Consider the following 13615-nt stretch of genomic DNA (forward strand, 5'->3'; position numbering starts at 1 on the left):
TAAGTTTTTTTTTCTAGTTAATAACAACTAGGAGAACAAGGTGTACCCATCAGTCTAATGTTCTTAAATGACTAACAAAAGTAAAAGAAAAGAAGACCAATATGTTCTACTAGTAATATAATTGGTAGTAGGGCAATAAACATCTATTAATATGATATATTTAGAATCTTAAAATTTCTAACTTTGCATTCTCCAGAGCTTCCCGATCACTACAAAAATCTGTGTTGTATACCTCAATTATTCTGGATGCAATATAATGGTTGATGGGCAATTATGGACAATGAACGTAAATCCAAGGTAAGTATTAGTCACTGAGTGATTTTAGCTTAATTTCAAACATTATAAATGCCAAATCTAGAATAATTTCATAAGCCTTTTGGTATTTCTATTTGAAATTTTAAATCTAGATTATTGTGGATGAGGGGGATACCATAAATATATCAAGAGAAGAACAGATGATATAGTGCATACTTTTAAGTAGATATGTATTATAAATATGTACGTATATCTAAAAAACAAGTTGTTATTAAATGTTGGTATAGATTTTTATTTACATTTGCTAATAAATGAGAATGAATGTTATTAGTCATAAAAGTTTAAATAAAATTGTTTAAGTTTGGGATTTCTTAAAAATGTTTTTAATTTAAATTTCATAATAATTTAAACGTCATAATAAATAATAACTTAGCAAAGTGTACTATTCTTCAATTAGCATACTGAACATATTAAATATAAGATATTCTAATTGAGGCCTCTGTTGTGAAATCTAAGACGTGTGATATTTATGACCATGAAAATAAATAATTTCATTTTTTATTTATTTGTACTGACATACTTCTAAAACAATATTTTGCTTAAGCCAGTGACTATTATTATCAATTGAAGTGTATACAGGACACTAATTAGTCAATATGATGACTACTAATTTTCTTCAGGTAACAGTGTTTACCATTAAGCAATAACAAACACATATGACTTGTCTTCTCTTATATTCAATTTATTCTGACATTTACAAAGTTGAAATTTAAATTGAAGGGTTACTTGCAACTGAAAAGAGTACAATCTCATATCAAGCACATTCTCATGGGAAGTAAATCACAAACGGCAAAAACTGCTCATCAAAATAACAAGCTTTAAATACTCACTTGAAAACAATGTAGAGAGTGGATCCCTGCTTATTATATTTAAACATTCTACAAATATTAAATACAAATAAAAGTAACCAAATATTTTAGTAGAAGATAACTAGTAGTCACTCACTGCAAAATATGTCTGAATAATTCTATAATTTGTCTACATATTTTTGAAGCTACTACTACCATGTTATCTAAGATGAAAACCATCAGGATAAGTCTTCCTTTGGCATGTCTATGGGTTCTCTATCTGTCTTATATCAAAAACTGTTCATAATTAATGCTACTGTGTGAAGCTTTAAAAAAATGTTTTATATAATATTTCACTTTACTGAAAATGAAAAACTCAAAAGGGGGGGAAATGGATTTTTTTTTGGTTAGTATATTTTTCAGCAAAAAATACATTTCAGCAAAATTCCTACTGGGAAAACAGTAATTACTTAAGTTGGCAGCACACATCTGGCATAATAAAGAAGGAAATATAAAAGTCCTTCATGTAACCAAAGTGTTTATCAGTTTTCAGAACACTCCTGTTACTGCCAGATTCAAGGAAATATTTAATTAAGAATTGGCTCTCTTCTCCTCTTCACTAACTGAAGGTGCTGTCCTCTTTACTCTCCTGGGTGCTAAAGAGATCATAGCATAAACAGCATCATATTCTGCTTACTGAATATCTGCATTAGTAACTAGATATGACAATAGATCAGATCCTTCAGCTTTGGGGCTCAGAAAAGTAAAATCTTCATTCAATTATAGAAATACAAGTTCCCCCAAACACTGCTTTCAAGAATTTCTGTTTGGAAATTTTCCATTGTACCTTGGCTCCTGTTCTTTTGGGAGTATTTTCGGCTGGCTGGTTTGTATCAATATAATAGCAATATAATCTCATATGTGAACTGTCCACCATGCATAAAACCAAAGGAACAGTGTAGGTCTTTAGATATGCTCATATATAACTAATATCCCCAACTGTCATATTACTTTTAAATTTATTGAATATTTTTATTATTTAAAGGTAAGTTGAATCTTTAATACAAAAACAATCCATTTTATTATTTAAAAAACTCAAATAGTACAACTATCCCTGAAACACTCCTTGGGACACTCCACTCTCATTCTCAAGGAGTGTTAACAGTTTGACATTTATACTTCTATGGTTCCAAGTGTACTTTTATTTCACAATATGTCATAGACATCTTTCTATGGGAGTAAATAAAAATTTTCTCTATTAGTGTTAATGGAAGCATTTTATCATATATTTTAGATGTATTATAATTTATTTGAATATCTCTTTAATAATATTTTGTTCTCTCCAATTTTACTTATAATGTTCTGTTGCACATGATGTATAAGATGATAAACACAAAATATAGTTAAAAAATAGTTCACATAGAGTACTTTGGTTTTAAAATGTTTTAAATTATCTTATTTTATTTGATGAGTTGGTGTGTGGACAATATATATCTCTTTGAAGCAGTTGTTTTCTTGTCATTTTACAGATGAGAAAATATATTCCAGAGAGTTTAAATAAATTAAGTAGCAAATAAATTCCTATCTTGGAATCCAATTCTTTGCACTCTACAATAACATTCTATTGATCAGATATTCTCTTAATAGATGTGTAAAGTAAGCACCAAGTAAAAATACTGAAGTCTACAGCCATACCACCCTGTACACACCTGATATCGCCTGATCTCAGAAGCTAAGCAGGGTCAGACCTGGTTAGTACTTGATGGGAAACCACCTAGGAATACCGGGTGCTGTAGGCGTTAAAAAAAATCAATTAATTTAAACAAACAAACAAATAAATAAAATGTTCCCTCATTCTAAAAAAAAGTAAAAATGCTGAAATAATAGAGTGAAATAGGATTAGTTTTTAATATGTTCAAATAAGTGAAGTTTCCCAAATTTGTAAGCAATTTGGTCTTCCTTTCTTAGTAGATGTTATTGAGCAATTTTGGGCACTGGATGATTAACAAGACATAGGCCTTGTCATCTGGTGGTACTTTGTTAATAGTTCTAATGTGTAATATTGATAATGTATATTAATTATTAAAAACAAGAACCAGAAAACATACAGAGTAAGAAATGATAGTAAGTACTCAATCAACCCTTTAGTTAAAGTTAATATTAGTTTCTTTTCATTTTATAAGAATTTATAAATATTTTGTGATTAGAAACATGATTCACTTAACATTTTGTAAAAGGAATTTCAAGACAAATGATACAATACTTAATTTAAGCTATATTTGAAAAAAATAATGTTTTAAGGACCACTCATATATTAAGAGTTAATTAATACTCTGGTTCAGATATTATACTTTAAGTTAAATATAAACAGAGATCCGACAAATTATCTTAATGTTAAGAACAAAGAAATAATCTCTCAGTATACTTTGCTATTATCAATAAATTAGAAGTGTTAAGTAATTTTTACATGACTAGCATGCAAAGAGGTATAAAAAGGATAATTATATAGCACAGTATAAAGCATTCTCCTAGCTAAAAACTTGTTTAACAATTGTTATTCAAATACTCTAATTTTATATTCTAATATTTTGATGTTTTAACATTTATGGAACATTTGTGTTGGAGTACAGACCAACAATTTACCACGTTAGCTAATTATAATAAAGCAAGACATTAATTAATTTATGTAACATTCAGCAACTAACATTCACTGGCACAATGCTGAGATGCTGAGGATATAAGGGTGAATAAGATAAACATAGTTTCTATCCTTATAATGCTTACAGTTCAGTGAGGATGAGATTTAATGAAATAGGCAGTTTACATATAAGAAAGTGGGCAATGAAAGTACCAGATACTTTGAATATAGAATTGAGGATTATCTAATGCATATAGGGATATTCATAAGGTTCTCAAGAGGAAGTGAAAGCTCAGGGATGCACAGGAAACTTGTTTAGACATAAAAAATGGTTAGGTGCCAAGTAAAAGGTGGGAGGAGAGAGACCGAGTAGAGAAGACTGTACTGTGACTGAAAGAGAAGTGAGTTCATAGGCCTGAAATCAACAACAAAAGTCATTTCAGGGGACAAGAGACGTTTAGTAAAGCTGAAGTGCAAATATGAATAAAAGATAAAAATGAAAATTGAAAGAAAAACAGGGACCAGATCTTAGCCCTTGAAAGACATGTTAAGAGATTTGGACTTCATACTAAAAGCAATGGGGAGATGGAGATAAATATCGTACATGATATCATCACAGGGTTTTATCAGAAACTTCCTTTCCAAAATGAAAATAAAAAATATAACAGGCAGTTAAAATTCAAGGCTATTAAATATATATATTTATCAACTATATGCTTATATAATAAATATATATTTTATACTTTAATTATACTTTAATTATGGTGTAAAATTTCACTTAATTAGTGATTAAAATAATTAAAATGTGCTGTAACACCACATACACTTCCTAGAAGAATAATTTTAGGTGGAATATAAGGAATAGAGATGGTATGACTTATAATCATGATCAAGAAAAAAATATTGTATGCATTGATAAATAGACTCAAGAGTACACATATCCAGAGTGATGATAGTAGCGTGAATTTTCATGTTTAGAGGACGTCACCTAAATATTAGGCAATAATTTGAATACTCGAATGTGAAATCAGAAAATCCTTTTACCCAGAAAATTTTAATTGCACATATTCTCTCTTTATTTTATTCCATGATTTTTATGATCTTATTTTTGCCAATAGTAATGCTTATTTTATTTGTCAACTTGGCTAAGCAATGGCTTCCACTTATTTGGTCAAACACCAGTCTCGATGTTACCGAGAAGGTACTCTGAAGACACAATTACTATTTACAATCATTTGAGTTTAAGTAAATATCACCCTTGACGCTAGGAATGGGCCTCATTTTTAAAAGCCAAAACTGAAAATTCCTGATATAGAAAAAATTCTGTCTCAAGACTAACACAGAAATTCTGCCTGAGTTTTCACTCTGTCAACCCTCTCAGTGGATTCTGGACTTGCCAGCCACAAACATAACCTATAAGCCAAATCTTTAAAATAAATCTTTAACACACACACACACACACACACACACACACACACACACACACACACACACACACGGTTCTGTTTCTCTAAAGAATCCTGACCTATACAGATACATTGTTATAGATTGATTTGCATTACCCACCCACGCCCCACACAAGATATGTTGATGCGCTAACCTGTAAAATCTCAAAATGTGACCTTATTGAGGAAATAACAGTCACTATAGATGTACTTTGTGAACATGAATTCATATTGAAGCAGAGCAGGGCTCTAATCCAATATAACTGGTGTCCTTATAAGAAAATAGCCAAGTAAAGGCACAGAAACACAGAGAAAATGCCCTACAAAGATGGAGACAGAGACTGAAGTGATGCATCTAGAAGCCACGGAATGCCAAGGATTATTAACCTTTGCCATAAACCAAGATAGACACAGAGCAGATTCTCTCTCAGAGCCCTCAGAACCAACCCCACCGACACTGTGCTCTTGGACTTCTAGTCTGCAAAACTATGAAAGAGGAAATTTCTGTTGTATTAAGCCACCCACGCTGTTATACTTTGGTACAGCAGCTCTAGGAAACCTATACACTGAGGAATCATGTCATATATCCATTACCAACTGTCTTTAAAAAAGAAAAAAAAAAGAAAAAAGAAAAGCTCTGCAATACTAAAATGTCAGCTTACTCTGGGTTGCCTTTTTCTAACTTCTCAAGGGTAAATATACTTCTGTACTTAACTAATTCTTTCCCCCAAATTAAAGTTCAGGCACAAAGCGCAGTAAAGAATAAGTTTTTAAAATTTACTGACAAACTAGCTCATCATGTGTACTTTAGATAAAAATATCCACTTGAAATTTTCAAATAGAAAGAAGTTAACAATTACTATGAATGATTTTCAGCCATTGCCATTGCATCCCCCAAAACCTTCTCTTGAGATATTAAATGAACTTCTTTTCAAATGTTTGGGTATTAGTCTTCTCTATCCCTTGCTTCTTTTTTTTTTCTTTTTGAATTTTATTTTATTTTATGATTTATACTCTTTATTTAGCATTTGAAGGAGCCTTTTAGCTGCAGTCTCTTTACCTGGGCTCATATCTTTTCCAACTTATTGATACCCACTCGTTCTATGCAGTATCCAAAGCTGTTTGATATGCACATACAATACAGGATTCTGTGTGTGTATACGATGCTTTCCCATCATCTGCCAATGCTTTTTATTCTTACCTAGATATTTCAAATTCTGTTTCATGGCCTAATTCATATTTCAACAGTGCTCTGAATGCTTTCCTAAAACACCCCATTTTCATGTCTAACCAAGGTGAAAGCAATCTCATTCCGGGAAAACCTTTTTGACTTGATTTCAATTATGGCACTTAATTCTACATTTTATTATGATTATGTCAGTGAGTGGCAATTCACCTTATAGACAAAGATTTTTGAATAAGAAGTTTCATTATAGATATGTAGTAAATATTTAGGGGAAAATATTTCATATTAAGATAAAAGTAATTGGTAAGTAGGCATCATATCTGCTAAATCATTGCCTAACTAATATTTATTGAATGAAGCATTACAGGAAAGAATACAGTGAAGGCAATAGCAGTGTATGACCTGTGAATAATGCCCACATTACTGTAGGTGTGCAATGCACATTATATAGTATGCGACGGATGTTGGTAGTACGAATACAGCAGGATCGTGCTTCGTAAAACATGTTCCAAAGGCTGCTGGAACTGGATCCAGCATGGATGCTTATTTGGAAAACAAATTATCGGTTCTCAGATCATATTGGATCCAGCATTGATGTTTATTTGGAAAACAAATTATTGGTTCTCAGACCATACCAATTCAATTTTGATTCAGAATCCAAGAATAAGGCTCAGAAATCTCATATTAAAGATCCTTGGCCACTCCCCTCTCCCAATGATTTTTTGCATTCTGGAGTTTGAAAATGACACAAGATGAGTACTTATTGAAGAAGAAAAACCAAGTATATACCATTAAGTGTTAAAAGTTGTTCACAAAATGCTAGTTTAGCATCATTGCACAAATATATAGCACAAATAAAAATAGGAGTTTCCAAGTTCTCGCTGTTCATTAGAGGGTAAATCACATTAAAATATTACCCTAAAATCCAAGGACCTAGAGTCTTGGAACTTCTGGGAACCCTTCATGTTACTAGCCTCTCCTAGAGCCCAGCCTCTAACCAGGTGTCAAACTCCCCTTCCTTTCTATCTTTTGACATTGTTAGTGAAAATAACAGTTCTGCATATTTGCACCAGGTGGCAACCTTTTGCGTCTGTATTATTGCTTTATGGGCTCATGTGTGACAGACACATCTTAAAAGGTTGTATCTGGGGTTGGAAAATGAGTAGTATAGAGATAAGAGGCATTTTTAAAGAGCTGATTGGGATAGACTGTTGAGTCTGAGCTTGGAGTGGAGCTAATAGAATGATCCACCTTATTTAATTTTAGCTGCCTGAGACAGTCAAATGTACTATCAGAGTTTTGTCCTATAAAAGACCCTGACTTAGTCTTCTTTAAAGCCCTCTTTACGACTATCATGAGATTCTTTTTAACCTGTAATTGCACACCAGAGTGATTGCCCTTGTCTTCTGCTTACTTCCAGAGATAAGGGAATGTGCATTAAATGCCAACTTGAGTTGCCTTCTTTAGCTCTTTTGACTTGAATTCTAGTTAAAACATAGACTATAAGTTTTCTAAGAGAAGGCCTTATTTATTTGAAGATTTACTTAACGAAGAACAGCTTAGCAAACACATCTTTCTCATAATGTTCTAGTGAGGTATATTTTGCCACTACTATATATATCAAATGCATAGAGTGGACCTTTCACAAATCATTTCCATCTGAATTAAGTTCAAATTGTAAAGCCACATAAAATTTAGAACCCAATTATTTTATTATGTTAGCAGTCATCTTTAATTTGAAACCATTCTCTAAATTACTATCAAAGAAAGTATATCTGATAATGTTTAGCAGATGTGTATCTTAGAGATACAACTGGGATATTTTCTTAGAATGTCCTTACTTTCTAAAGCTTCCTCTAATTCGTAATTCAAACTTCTAAAGTTTTTAAAAATATAAGAACCAAGTTATGTTTTCATTGTTTTCTGTTTTTCACAAAAGATATATGTGTTTAATTAGTCTGTAGGTACTTCTGGTAAAGGAAATTGGATTAATGAGTAAACATAAAATGTCAATATAAAAATGACAGGGAAAAGGTATGCACATGAACACATAACATATTTCTCTTTGACAATGGCAAATAACAATGTTGTCTTCCTGAATATAAATTGTGAAAAAATAGGCATTTTATTCTAAAATATAGAATGAAACATTCCTAATAGAAACACTTTCACAAGAGTATGTTGACAATTAAATTAACTTTATCAAATATATCACTATCCTGCATCTTTTGCTAATAAAATGCTGTGACATTATAGAACTCCATTGTCATTGCTTAACAAGAGGCATAGATAAAATGTCACCCAAATACACCATAAATACAATGAAATTAATTTCTCTAAAACTTATAATTTATCTTTAAGTGTATGTTTTATCTTTCTGAACTTTCAAGAACGAAATGTATGTTAAATGTTTTAATAATTCTTTCTGCAAATCCATTAAAACTCATGCTCAATCAAATTTTGACAGACTTAAATAGGCAATATACATATATGAAACACTGATTTACAAATTAGGCTTTGGAAAGCCTTTTGAAAATTAAATCCAGTGTGCTCCAGCCAATAAAGAATAAGAAATAGCTATAAAAATGAATTTAAAAAGAATAAACCTGAATAAGAATGACTATAAAGTCACATAATGTAGTATATTTATAAATATACCCTCTAAATATTCTCAGAAATTTCAAGTTCCTCAAGTAGGTGATTCTCTTAGCAGGGAGACTGCAGCCTCGCCAAGGACAAAATAGTGAAAAGTATTTTGTTTCCACTAAAAATAACCTATATCCTTTACACACACACACACATATTCTTTAATATATATATTCTTTAAAAGTCATTCATTTTCTATCTAAAAATATATAACAAATTTTGTAGAAAATAAGGAATTGAAATTATTTTCCACTAAATCCTCTTGCTTTGACATTAACTGTTTTAGACATATAACATTAGTCTACCAAAGCATATCTCAACATACTAAGGCACATCTAGAAAGGAAATAATCTATTCCATTATTCGGGGCAGGGAAATCCCCTGTCTTTGAGTTGTACAGAAATTACATCTAAGAAATATCAATGAAATGAGAACACTGACGTCTCCACCACCTCAGTCCTGCTTTAGAACTCACGGCATTTTATGCAGGAAGTATGGAAGCAGTATGTTACATTGAATTTGGCATCCTGTTGGAGTCAGACAGCAAAAGTACACCCCGAGGATGGATTTACTATTTCTTAATAGGCCCAGCCATGCTAGTATCCATAGATCCATAGAGAACAAGAAGTTAGAAGGAAATCATTTGGTAAGCGGGAGAGAAAATAACCTCTCTCTGTGAGCTTCACTTTCTTAGGTTTAGATCTTAAAGAGGCAAACTAGTTCAACCAATGCTCCTGGGCATTAAAGCTAAGATAGAGCTCTTTCACATGAAAGGCACCCGTTGAAACTCAGATCCGATGCCACAGGGGCAAACCATATCTTATAAGAAAACATGTTAGTTGCATGCTGTACTCAGTATTTATTTACTGATTATTATTCTCCCGTCTAGATTTTGCTGCAGGATTTTGTTACAGCCTATTATGCATAATGTATATTTTGAATTTTCTTGAAAGAAAATACTGTTTACAGCACAGTCCAAATGTATTTGACAAATTCTTTCTTTCTTTTTATTTTTTCAGAGAGTCACGTTTTCATGAAAATAGTTTGGAAAAGGTTCCATAGCTTTTAGAAAAAAAAAAATGTTTTTAAATGATTCAACCTTTAATATGAGATATCAAGGAAAGGTATTCATGTATGAACCAAATACATTAAAAGGGAGCATCAGAGGCTTTTTCTCTCCTGGATCAGTGGGAGCACCTAAAGGAAAAATGAATATTATAGAGCAAAAGTAATGGCTAAAAATATAAGTGTATTAATAGAAATAGGGGGTAGTGGTTGCCAGGCAAGGCAGATGAAGGCAAAGAGGAGTACCTCTCCTTTCCTGACTGGTGGGGGTAAAGAGGAGACTGTCACTATCGAGAATAGGATAGCATTTTAAAAAACATATAAAATTATCTTCTTAAATTCTAAACCATGGGTAGGTTTTGATATTTCTATATCCATTTAGAAATCACATTGTTTTTAGGAGAAAAAAAAATAGAAACAAATGTCAATAATGACATCTCCTAAAGAGACCTATTGCTGTCATCTCTAGGTAATCTGTGATTTCTCTTCCCAGAGAAAGCCTCCCAAAGTTTGTTCAAACTATATATCCCTGCCTAAGGGATGCAAGAGGCCCTCTCAATGTGGAAAGACTTCTATCACCAACCATAGAGGTTAAAGATACAGGTTGATTATTTTAGGCAGCTCTAATGAATACAATATGGAGAGAAGGACTCTAGTCAGCCTAAAGGACAAGAAATTGGGAATGGACATCTGAAAAGATGAGTTTTATCAATTGAAAAGCAATACCTAGTCCTTGGTAGATCATTCTGCATGAATCTACATATCTAGACATTAATAGCCATTTTGCTCCAGGGCTAGTTTGCTCCACATATTTATATAAGCACACAGTTCTGAAAAGATGGAGATAAAGATAACCTCCTCCCCTCCCCAGTGAGAGTGAGATTTGCTTACTTTCCAAGGTATGCAATAAAGAATTCAACCTAGCCTAAAATTTGACTTTGCCCTTGGCTTCTAGAAAGTTATCTCCAAACTCTTGGAATGTCATGCCTGATAGAAGTGTTTTTGTTTGCTTGGGGGCCTTGGGTCACACTGGATAGTCTAACAATAGAAATTTGGGTGGGATTGGTCCACACCAGATTTGATTTGGGGTGAGAGCACTGGATCACTGAGTTTCAGCTTGTCCTCAGGCGGAGCTGAAGACAAAGACCCCGGCCATGTGGGCAGTCAATTATGCTTAAATAACAGAGCCTCTGAAAACACTTGACACCAAGGTTCAGGTGTGCCTCTCTGGTTTGGCAGTCCTCTGCCCATACTGTCACACAGAGTTGCTGTGAAAACAATGCCATCCATGACTCCATTGGGAGAGGACTATTGAAACTCTGTGGTCGAAACTTTCTTGGTCTCTGCCACATGTACGTATCTCTTCCTTAGGCTGATATTAATCTGTATTCTTTCATTGTAATGAGCCATGTCTCAAGTATAATGGCTATCAGTGGGTTCTCTGAGTGCACACAGCAAATTTTCAAAATTGAGGGTGTTTTTAGTGAACCCCAGATATGTAATTCATGTCAGAAGTGAAAATAGTCTTGTGGATTATTCCCTAACCTTGCAGAGAATAATAAAAATAATCTTTTCTCCAGGACAAAAGATGAGAAGATTTCCCAAAAGCCTATATAAAAGATAGAATCATCTAATTTCAGGGTTCTTATTATATATACCTTTGTCACATGTCTAGGCATCAGCTGCTCTCATCACATTGTCCTGTGGAAACTGGGGCTCAGGGAACACTATGAGGTTACTCTGGATGCTGCTTATGCTATAAGTAATAAATTATTTTGTCTCTGACCCAAATACTTCATGTCTTTCTGCCAATATGTATGCAACTGTGACAGGCTAACTCATTAGTTTAAGTACAGGATAAAATTTCAAACCCTTTTATAAATTCTGACTTAATGGTTTAATACTGGTACTAACCATAACTAGGCAATTGTTTATCACCCACCTTTAGAAAAATTTATTAACTAAAAAGTTCATTCTAAGAGTGAGCTTTGTCAGTTGGAAATGGTTTCAGTTACATGAGCTACTATCTTTCAAATGCAGTGAAGAGACCTACAGGTGGAGTTAAAAAAGAATATATCAGACATTCTTCTGATACACAGAAAAATTTTGCTCTATGCCTGATAAAGCAAACTCATTTTGCAGTGTGAAGGTCTATGGCACTGCTGCCACAGACTGTCATGAGTGACTGACAATTTAAGGTAACAGAATCTATTTACCATGTGACATCCTGTGTACTCTCTTCAGACTTAATTAAAAACAAATAAAACAAACAAAAATCACCCACAATGTTTTGCAATGCTTACTTCCCTTGGTTGCTAAATTTTCCAAATCTAATTCCCATCCAGAAACATTTATGATAACAAGCTAGCACAGTCTCATCACTTTAGGAATTCAGACTTTAGTGCTCGTCTACATATTGACAATCTCTTACTATACAGAAAAGACCCATTCTCAAATAGGACCATGCAGCAAAGACTGAAAACTTAGATACACATGGCTAAAATTTTAATAGTAACTCAGTGTGTTTATTCTTTCAGCTCCTTGGAAGGTCTCTCAGTATACAGGTGTTATCATTCCTATCCAAGAATCACTGAGGGAAATGTAAACAAATGACACAATAATGTGAAACATGGACAATTGCATTTGAACTCCTAGTGTGAAATCTATTCAGTCTCAAATTCTATAGGTTGACAGTCATGTATTACCAGAAAATATGTCAAGTAAACATAAGTTTCTATGAATCAAATTCTTAAAAATAAGAATTTTGAAGTAAATGTGAATATGTGTAAGATATAAGCATAATCCATAAAAATAGCAATTTTAATAAATTACTTTTACTCTCCTTCGGACCAACCCCAATGCCAAATACAAAGGGCAGAAAAAAGCTATTTTCAGGGAATTGTTTCCAACAGCCAGAGAAATACATTCTCCCAAGTATGGTAACAGAGACCCACTGGCCTCACAATACTGTTTTAACAGAAACTCCATTAAGATTTCTGTGATATTAAAAACTGAATTTTTGAAAAAATATATAACTTTTTCATAGTAAATATTTTGGTTTTATAGTTATGCAAATAACCATTGAGCCTCCTAAAGATAAAAGCATTTCCCCTCTTTTTCTCCTATATACTCTTGAAATTCAGTTCTGATTTGATTTATACAGCGTTAACACAGTTTGCCATAACTGAGACATCTAAGTGACTGAGATTATTTGCATCAAAACAATTTTATTAGGTTGTATGTAGTTTAGCTAGATGGCCTTCTTATTACTGATGCAATTGTTATCCCATAGCAGCAGCAGAAAAATAAATAAATAAATAATATTTCTGAGCCTGACTAGAATAAGGGTACTTCTCACTTTCCTCCTGCTGTGTGAAAACTCTATTTTCATATAAACTACAGACAATACTGGTGAACGTAATGGGATCTGACAGTCCATCTTAAACAGTGTTATTAGGTAACAAAGAGAAATCTGAAGCTATATAACCCTTGGTCATTTTGAGACTGTTTCCTTTTCTTTCAATTTGAATAG

General features: G+C 32.7%; 1 protein-coding gene and 1 pseudogene across 7 annotated transcripts in view; one reads left to right on the forward strand and one right to left on the reverse strand.

Annotated features, from left to right (window-relative positions):
* CCSER1 (coiled-coil serine rich protein 1) overlaps window positions 1–13615 on the reverse strand; it is a 1108427-nt gene that overhangs the window by 775896 nt on the left and 318916 nt on the right. The window lies entirely within an intron of this gene.
* LOC118608952 lies at window positions 2785–2902 on the forward strand (annotated as a pseudogene).

This window comes from Rousettus aegyptiacus, unplaced genomic scaffold, assembly GCF_014176215.1.
Source record: "Rousettus aegyptiacus isolate mRouAeg1 unplaced genomic scaffold, mRouAeg1.p scaffold_m13_p_10, whole genome shotgun sequence".
NCBI classification, from domain to species: domain Eukaryota; kingdom Metazoa; phylum Chordata; class Mammalia; order Chiroptera; family Pteropodidae; genus Rousettus; species Rousettus aegyptiacus.